Consider the following 9,523-nt stretch of genomic DNA (forward strand, 5'->3'; position numbering starts at 1 on the left):
TTACCTGAAGCAGATTTCTTCAATGTATAGACCACAGGCCAGTCAGGAGGGAAAAGTCCTGTTCTCAGTCTGTAAGGTTCAGGAGTATTGGCATTTAAATCTACCAACAGATAACCGTGAGGAGGTCTTGTCGCATCTGCAAATGCTTCCATGAAGAACTGTCCGTTTCGTGGATACATCTGACGGGCTAGTGTGGCAATTTGCTGCTTATCCCTGGGATTTTTAAAGAGGACTAAAAACTTGGAGTTCAGACTAATGCTTCGAGCGGCCCTTCCCTGTGAAAAAATGTTCTGAGTAATTAAAAAAACACTTACGTTCCTGTGATGCACATATTGTGTAAATAACTTTTCCACTTCCTTATTATCAGAGGCATACTGCATCAAATCGTCCAAAACCAAGAAGTTTATTGTAGTTGGGGGTAACAGAACATCATCATCAAACTTTTCCGGCAAACCTTCTACAAAACGAATACAGGGATATTTACAGAGAAGAGTCTTATATACAGGTTGCCAACAGCCATAACACCAGATAATATTTTCAGGCATGTCAGAAAATACATTGCGCGCGTTGTCCAGCATATTTTTTATAAAAAACGTTTTTCCACAACCGCTCGGCCCTGCTAGGATAGCTGAAAAAGGATGAACCCACAACATCTTCAGTTCAGTAGCCATAAGGCAGGGTTTTAAAGTCTTCGACAATAACTCTTTTGTCATAAACCACCTTTTGAGTTTTTCTTAAAAGCTTTGTATGAATCAACCACTGGCGCTTATCCCTAACAATTCCTGGTTGCTCTACCACTATTTCACGGGATGAACCATCTCGGTTGTCAGAATCGTACGTAAAAACCAAATCCCTGAGACTATCAAAATTAATTTTTTCAGAGTTAGCAACATTCAGTGTGATCCCTTTGACCTTCATGCACGCACTACCATCACTGAGTTTATACCCATAAGTTTTAGGGCCTCCGGACACATATTCTGTAATGTGCAAGCCTTCAGGAACTTCACTCATGAGGTCCCCCAGGTAGTCCCCTAAGGGTGGTTTCCATTCACCCTCCCGTTGTACAAAAATGACAGAGTCTGTATCGTGATAGAGAACTCTATCCTGCAGTTTGTCAAGCAGATTGTAAAGCTCCAGACGTGCATAAGCAGTGGTAAAGCAGGCTATGAATTCATTTTTCCTACCCTTGGTGGCTAATCTGTCAGCCTCATGTTTCCATGTCACACAGACAGCATCATCCGCCAAAAATTCAAACATTGACACTGTGTAAGACTCTGAAAATAGGAGGTTGAAATATTCATCCGGATCTCTGACCACCTGAGTGTTAGGCAGATTCGTTCTCTGACCAAACTTTCCCCACAGAGAGTTTAGAAACAGTTTGGCTATCTGTCTTTTTGCGGGGTTTACAGCAATTTTATCTTTACGTAGGGATATCCCCTCTTTCTTTTTATAATCATCAATATATTTGTTTTTATCTCGTTCGCTGACACACCATGCGGGATAGCCCGATGCTTCCTGTTTGTGGCGAAGGTGTAGCTCTATGTAATTTGAAAACAGGTCCACCGATCTGCTTTCAAAATGCCACACCTCAAAGATTTTCAAAACCTTGTACCCCTTTTTTATGGCAACGTTCAGTTCGATAGTACACCAGGTACCCATCAAGGCTCTCTCCTCATCAGTATGTTTACAAGGGTCTCTCTGGCGGTTTTCTGCACAGGTGGCACACAGCACAAACATAAGTTTTCCACCAACCCTGGTGGGCAACACTGGAAAAAAGAGACCTCTTGGTGGTGATATTTTCGCCTTTACGAAACCAAAGTATGCAGACACATGTTCAAAATTCTCAAATATGATTTTGGGGTGTCCCAGAGGATACTCTTTAGTTTTGTTGACATAGGGGTAAAGGCTGGTAAAATCATAGTAAAGAATCTGCTCTTCCGGTTTAGCTCTGTAGTACAAACGGATCGCGTTTGTACGACCCCCAAAGAGAGCTTCCCTAGGTACTAAGGGCTCTGGAAAATCAGCTGAAGCAAGGTAATTTTTGACAGCGCTGTCGCTTCTTACCATCTCTTTCCATTCATGCTCCCAAATTGATCTGACTTCAAAACCCTTGCTTCTCAAAACGGCTGTCCTTTCCTGTGTAGCATTGAAAAGAGCCCCATAGGTTTTTCCTAACAGAGGATTCCAATCCTCAGAATGGTAACAGAGGGCACAGCCGTGGAAAAAACATCCCAGGAACTCTAAACATATGCCCCTGCCGTTAAGAACCATATAACCATCTACATAAAGAGAATCGATACAAATTTCTCCACCATTCAAGGCGTGCTGTACCCTGGTTTTTTCTTTATGGGCAATATAAGACAGCCACTGTATGGATGCAGATGAATAGCGTTTGCACTGGCGGTGATAGTTGTCTGGATGTGGGATTGCTATTTTATTTTTATCCAGAAATTTGAACTTGTACATGCTAAGACACACGCCAGCTAGGGTGGGGTATTGAAGAGGGTCTATGGCAAACCATTCATATTCCCCGTCGTACCCTTTCACCCTCTTCTTTGTCAGGGTCATAATTTCATGGCGATACTTTGTGCAGGCCTGTACCAGGATGTTAACATCCTGCTGGCAGTAGGCAGCCAATTCTCGCTGCAGGTTGAAGGTTTTTGTCTTATTCTCCTCATGCCACTTTAAGAAAGCCTTCTGCTCAGAAGGCATCATGTGTTGCACTCCATAAGCTTCGGGTGGTGGTAGGGGACCATCATACTGTTCATTTTCAGGGGTGTTGAAGTAATGAGGGAAATAACCCTTAGACTCCTGCCTGAGGCCTAGGCATTTGGGTAATTTTGATAACCCCATTGGTAAATGACATAGAGAATCCATGAATTTTATATCAAGAGCCGGCACGGCTATTGTTATAAGTTTTCCACCTTGAGTAATAAGTTCTACCTCTAGTTTTTCTTTGACTAGCTGATTGAGAATGAAATATCCATCATAACCTTTTGAATTATGGGCTATAAACGTTGTGCCCTCAAAAACCCTCCCTTCTGTGAAAGTCCGAATAAAAGCCTCGATGCATGACTCGCCTCTGAATTCCCATGATTTATCATAAGGCCATGCCTTTTTTTTCTCACCTTTTTTCTTGGTGTTCCCAGAGTCAGGCTCCACAATGCTCTCGCTATATGAACTGTTATCATCATCATATTCTTCACTCTCCTCCTCCTCCTCTTCCTCCTCAGCATCCTGTTCAAGGATATCCTTTATCCAATCGGGCACCCCCTTTTTCACAGAGGCCTCTTTTTTAAAGTGTCGCACAGTCTCACCCCAAAAAGATCTGGCGTAACAATAATTGGGGATGTGTAACCCCGTGTCTTGTCTTGATTCTATATCATAAAATATATAATGGGTTGAGATCTTTGGCTCTTTAAGTGGGCGCATGAAACAGAAGTGGTTTACCTCTTCTCCCCTAGGAGCCCAGCAGATATTACATACCCTTCCTATACAGTCCTTTGTGAAATGCTCTGCATTTTGAAAACGACCGCAGTCCTCACAAAACTTTCTATAAGTACAGGGTACCTTGTTCTCTGCCGCCAGCTTGGTGTGTAATTCTAAGCATTCTCTCGACCTGCATTTCATTTTGCAACACTTACACTTCTTCATGATGTTCACATTAGAAGCGCAATCTTTTCTTAGACAGAGTCTACAGAAAAATATACAGTCATGAATATGAGAGTACAATTTGTGGCAATATTGACAGTAATTACGAGCCCCAAAGAGTCCCTTTATATTAAGAACTCCGTAAAAGTGATTATCATGGAGAAGCAACGTATACGTTTGTGTATACTTGTGTCCTTGTGGTTTAAACAAGCCCCAGCCTTTGTCGCCATAGTGTGCAATCTGGATATTGACCTGTAAGTGGTCCTCAAAAAGAGGGATGTCAGACAAAGAAACCTCTTTGTCTACAGGCCAGTGGACTGCCTGATACAATTGCAGAGCGCCATGTGCCAACTCTGCATCTGTTGGAACCTTTTTAGACATTACACGAACTAAGCTTGCTCCAAAGCATAGTTTACTGTTTACATCAGTGAAATCGATTAGATGTTTCCTTTTCTTATTTATAATTGCACTATAGGGGATAGAGCGTAAGGCTCTTGGGCGGCTGCCCCCCCTAGGAGGTCTCACAATGGTTACAACTAATCGTAAAACCCCGTCTAAACAAAGTTCCATATTACTCTGCAAAAGATTTGCTAAGTTGGAGAGAAACTCGTCAGCGTCTAGAGCACCCTTGACCTTTTTCACTGAAAAGAGAGGCCTCTGCATGTTCCCACCCTCAAATCTCAGCTGCACACAATCGCCAGGCTCCAAACTTTCATTAACAACATTAAGAACATCTTGAACCGCAATATGTAAGGCTGAAACGGCTTGTGCATAGCTTGTCACATGTTCCAGATTTACGAAGCGAAATTCTTGCGCTATATGAATGGTGTGGAATCTTTCATTTTCCCACCCCCATCTATTTGTGATTTCTGCATACACCGGGGGGTTTTCTGCATCATGTTCAGGTGTCTGCAGCGAAGAGTCTGGAGGGTGTTCTTGAGACTGTGTACAACTAGAAGGCAGAGAGCCCCCTGGTGGATATTCTTGAGACTCTTGGTTGTTAATACCTACAACCCCAGAGTTCTCAGGTGTCTGCAACGCAGAGCCTGGAGGGTATTCTTGAGGCTGTGTACAACTAGAAGGCAGAGAGCCCCCTGGTGGATATTCTTGAGACTCTTGGTTGTTAATACCTACAACCCCAGAGTTCTCAGGTGTCTGCAACGCAGACCCTGGAGGGTGTTCTTGAGGCTGTGTACAACTAGAAGGCAGATAGGCCCTTTTCCTACGTGCAAGCATTTTCTTAGCCCCTCGTAACAACTTAACAACTCTATTGTGCCAGTACAGTTTCGCTGTGATTGGTTTCCTCCCCTTTTTTTTCCCAGGCTGATGGCCAGGGTGCCCCCTTCTCATTGTACCCCTTTTGGTTGTCTGTTTTACATCAGGATAGCCTAGGCCTATTTGAATTTGAGGGGACATTGCACAAGAAAAATGATCCATGTTTTTAATAGCATCACAGATGTTCTTCATTTCTGGCATTTCTATCATAAGCTGATCTAGACAATCTTTGGCTGTGTTAATCATATTGAAAATCATTTGAAAATTTTTATACCAACAAACAATTTTTGAGGTGTATACAGCTAAAGCATTTCCATCAATTTCAAACAACCCCTCTTTTTTCCTACCCTGCAACGCTTGAGATTTGGCAGATTTTTTTCCACCATCCCCACAGGAGGCCTTGGCTCCATTAAAGGCCTGAGGATTCCACGGTTTGCTGCAGCCAGGTCTTTCACCAGTAGCCGGTCCCTTCGTCATCTGCGGTTGTGCTGAGTTTTTGCTCCTATCCCCACAGGAGGCCTTGGCTCCATTAAAGGCCTGGGGATTCCACGGTTTGCTGCAGCCAGGTCTTTCACCAGTATCCGGCCCCTTCGTCATCTGCGGTTGTGCTGAGTTTCTGCTCCTATCCCCCCAGGAGGCCTTGGCTCCCTTCAAGGCCGGGGGGGTTGCTGATTTGCTGGTACCCGGCCTTTCGCCATCCTTGAATCTTTTTGGGGGAATTGCCATATTCTGAGCTAGAAAAGAAACAATGGGTCTTTTAAAGGGGGGGGGCATTTCAGCTCTCTCTCTCTCTCTCTCTCACACACACACACACACACACACACACACACACACACACACACACACACACATTTGTTTTAAAGGGAGGACCCCCCCCCCGTTAAAAACGCAGGCAGATAAAAAGGTCTTCCCTGAAAATGTACAGAACTTACTCTGATCAGCATTTACTCTTTTAAAAGTATAACCACGAAACTGGACCCTGTCCGTCCTTGGAATATTATAGCTGGTTGATGGTACAATAGGATCATTTTGTGCAAAATATTCATCATCCTCATAGCGAAAATATTTCTCTGAAAAAGATATAGTATTTCTAAATCAGTAGGGTTTTTTTTAAAAGTTAAAAAGCCCCCCTTAAAACTCATATGTTAATGCTCTTACCCAGTGATTCGCTGGATAATGACCCCTTTTCCTGGTGATCCCCAGCTGCAGAGACAGAGGCATGTTAGAACAGTCTTGACCATTGCAAAGAGAAGCATATTTGACACCCCAGGGTTTAGACTGCAAAATGAACACTATCGAGTCACAACTTTATTCTCTTGTTCGTAATTATCTTGAAATTAGTTTAAAAGAAGCCGAAAATACAAGGGCTAAATCAGAAATGAGCAATCATTTAAAAAATATCGACACTTTCATTCAAAAACATTTTGAAGGTACCGTCGAAGATCATTTAAGAAAAATGCAGATTTCCAGCCTGACTGAACTCTGTACCGCGCTTGTTTTAACTACACAATACGTTTTTCAAGAAAGAATTACTTTTGGGAGAATATTTACAACATTAGCCTATGCCTCATGCATGGCAAAAAAGCTTGAAAAAAACACAAGACCTTTGGAACAAAAAGAAATTGATTTTCTCTCAAGACAAATAACAACATGCGTAACTGCGCAAGACAGGTCTTTGAGCTTTCTGAATGGTGATCTGGTATGTATTTACACAATATTCTAATGTAATAACATCTTATGTTTTTCTATTCTATAAAATTTTTCATTTCTTTCTCTCTCTCTCTCTCTCTTTATTTTTACAGAGAGGTGAAATAATGAATTTTCTAAAACCACGATCAAGAATTGCTATATTTTGGAACTGGCTGCTGGAACTTGTGTTACCTAAAAACTATTTCTCTGGCATGCAGTAAATAATATATATATTTAGAAACTCTACGCTGTGTCTATACATTTATTTAAAAAGAATATTTACATTTATTTAACAGGTTTTAAAATTAATCTATCTCTTACCCATTTCTGCACGGTTAATCTGATTTTTAATGCGTAACTCTATGAATGAAAAAAACAAAACGTAAATGAATAACAATTTTTAAAAGGACAGTCCTATTTTTAAAAAAGTGCTAAATCTCATAATATTCAGCTGAATTTGTTACTCACCTGTGGTATATTGGTCAGCTTCTGTGCAGTTTTGAGGAGGTGTGATAAAAGGGGCTTTTATATATTTTTCAAGGGAAGCAAAAGATTTTTTTCTGATCCTCTCCTTAAGCCTGTTAAAGGAGAAAAACATCTGGCAGGATGTTGATTTGCAAACCTACGCAATTACTGTGAAACAACAACACCTCATTACCACATCATTTAAACGGATGCACGTCATTTAAAAGGAAATTATTGCCAATACACAATAAGGGGATGTTGATTGGAAAGATACACAATTCTCGTGAAACAACAGCCTCTCTCTCTCATCAATAACTGTTTGAAAGGAAATGATAAGACAGGCCTTTGGTATCTCAGCTGAACAGAGCTGTATAGTATTTGTAGTCTCAATCTGACTTGAAAAATTATTGTGGGAAAAGCATAAATGATTTATTTTTCACCTCACAGCCAAACAGAGCTGAATCTGTGTAATATATTACATTTAAGGAGATGAATTTCTGTAGACTTAAAGTTAAACCAGCTTTTAATTCAAACATTTATTCTCTGTGAAACTTTTGTGACCCATCCTGAAGGTGTGTGGGGTGGGGGTGGGGGTAGTTTAAGGAAGCAACACCATTTAAAGTTAGAAAAAATACTATTTTGATATTAGAATGCTAAGCAAAAAAGGGAAAATGAATAAATGATTTATTTTTCACCTCACAGCCAAAACAGAGTTGAATCTGTGTAATATATTACATTTAAGAAGATGAAATTCTGTAGACTTAAAGTTAAACCAGCTTTTAATTCAAACATTTATTCTCTGTGAACCTTTTGTGACCCATCCTGAAGGTGTGTGGGGTGGGGGTGGGGGGTAGTTTCAGTCAAACATCTGGCAGGATGTTGATCTGCAAACCTACGCAATTACTGTGAAACAACAACACCTCATTAACACATCATTTAAACGGATGCACGTCATTTAAAAGGAAATTATTGCCAATACACAATAAGGGGATGTTGATTGGAAAGATACACAATTCTCGTGAAACAACAGCCTCTCTCTCTCATCATTAACTGTTTGAAGGGAAATGATAAGACAGGCCTTTGGTATCTCAGCTGAACAGAGCTGTATAGTATTTGTAGTCTCAATCTGACTTGAAAAATTATTGTGGGAAAAGCATAAATGATTTATTTTTCACCTCACAGCCAAACAGAGCTGTATCTGTGTAATATATTACATTTAAGAAGATGAAATTCTGTAGACTAAAAGTTAAACCAGCTTTTAATTCAAACATTTATTCTCTGTGAAACTTTTGTGACCCATCCTGAAGGTGTGTGGGGTGGGGGTGGGGGTAGTTTAAGGAAGCAACACCATTTAAAGTTAGAAAAATGCTATTTTTATATTAGAATGCTAAGCAAAAAAGGGAAAATGAATAAATGATTTATTTTTCACCTCACAGCCAAAACAGAGTTGATTCTGTGTAATATATTACATTTAAGGAGATGAATTTCTGTTGACTTAAAGTTAAACCAGCTTTTAATTCAAACATTTATTCTCTGTGAACCTTTTGTGACCCATCCTGAAGGTGTGTGGGGTGGGGTGGGGGTAGTTTAAGGAAACAGCACCATTTAAAGTTAGAAAAAATGCTATTTTGATATTAGAATGCTAAGCAAAAAGGGAAAATGAATAAATGAACAATGTATGTTCCATTAAAAACTCTTTATTAAAAAGCACATTTTATTACAAGGAAAATGTATAGTATTTTGTTTTTTCTTTTTTATTCATTCATGCATGCTTGGACAGCAATAATAATGATCCTTGTGTAGTTCTATTGTTGATTTAGCAATGTCTAGATATTTTTCATCTGTTGACCTCAAAAGTCTTTTTAGCAATTTATAGGAATCCTCTGAAACTGACAGGCATTTAATAATATTGTGTATGTAATTTACATTTCGATTTGTCATACAGAGCATCTTATTTCTGAAGGCTGCAAGCGTTATAATGAGGATAACTTTTTTATAGCAGAGTTTTTCACATATCTCGTTCAACATCTTGGAATAGTCCGCTTCGTTCCAACCTATGCACGGGTGCGCTTGTTGTGCACAAATATCTTCCTGGCATCCATAGCACTTTTGAATCAGATGTTCAGACAAAGCGTCTTTTAGCATTGCGAAGAGACAGGCCCTTGTAAGGGCCTGCATGTCCTTGTGTTTTTTCAGAGAAACGCCTCCGGCTTGCAAGTGCTGCATCTCCTAAAAATCAAAGAAGGGTTTTAGCACACAGAATAAGCATCTATAGCACACCTAATAACCATCTATAGCACTCCTCTACCACCACCTTTTCCCACAGGTTACCTACCTGCGTTTCAGAAGCTTTCTCATTATAACATGATGATTCCCCATGATGACACGGTCTGACAGGGTCTTCAAGACGTTTTAATGCTACTGGAGGCCCATTTTCACTGTC

The 9,523-nt window shown here is 40.3% G+C and overlaps 1 long non-coding RNA gene across 3 annotated transcripts in view; it reads right to left on the reverse strand.

Annotated features, from left to right (window-relative positions):
• Positions 1-384: 384 nt before the first annotated feature.
• Positions 385-9,523, reverse strand: part of LOC140708224 (uncharacterized) — a 9,907-nt gene continuing 768 nt past the window's right edge. Inside the window, exons 1-5 of one of the 3 annotated variants that reach the window (XR_013539793.1) lie at positions 7,084-9,523; positions 6,937-6,975; positions 6,085-6,129; positions 5,859-5,996; positions 385-5,660 (exon numbers count right to left, since the gene is read on the reverse strand). The exon at positions 7,084-9,523 is cut by the window's right edge and continues 768 nt beyond it. This is a non-coding gene — a long non-coding RNA (uncharacterized LOC140708224). Of the gene's footprint in view, positions 5,661-5,858 lie in introns of all 3 variants that reach the window. The other 2 variants (XR_013539792.1, XR_013539791.1) reach the window with 2 other exon arrangements.

Source organism: Pogona vitticeps, unplaced genomic scaffold (assembly GCF_051106095.1).
Source record: "Pogona vitticeps strain Pit_001003342236 unplaced genomic scaffold, PviZW2.1 scaffold_23, whole genome shotgun sequence".
Lineage (NCBI taxonomy): Eukaryota > Metazoa > Chordata > Lepidosauria > Squamata > Agamidae > Pogona > Pogona vitticeps.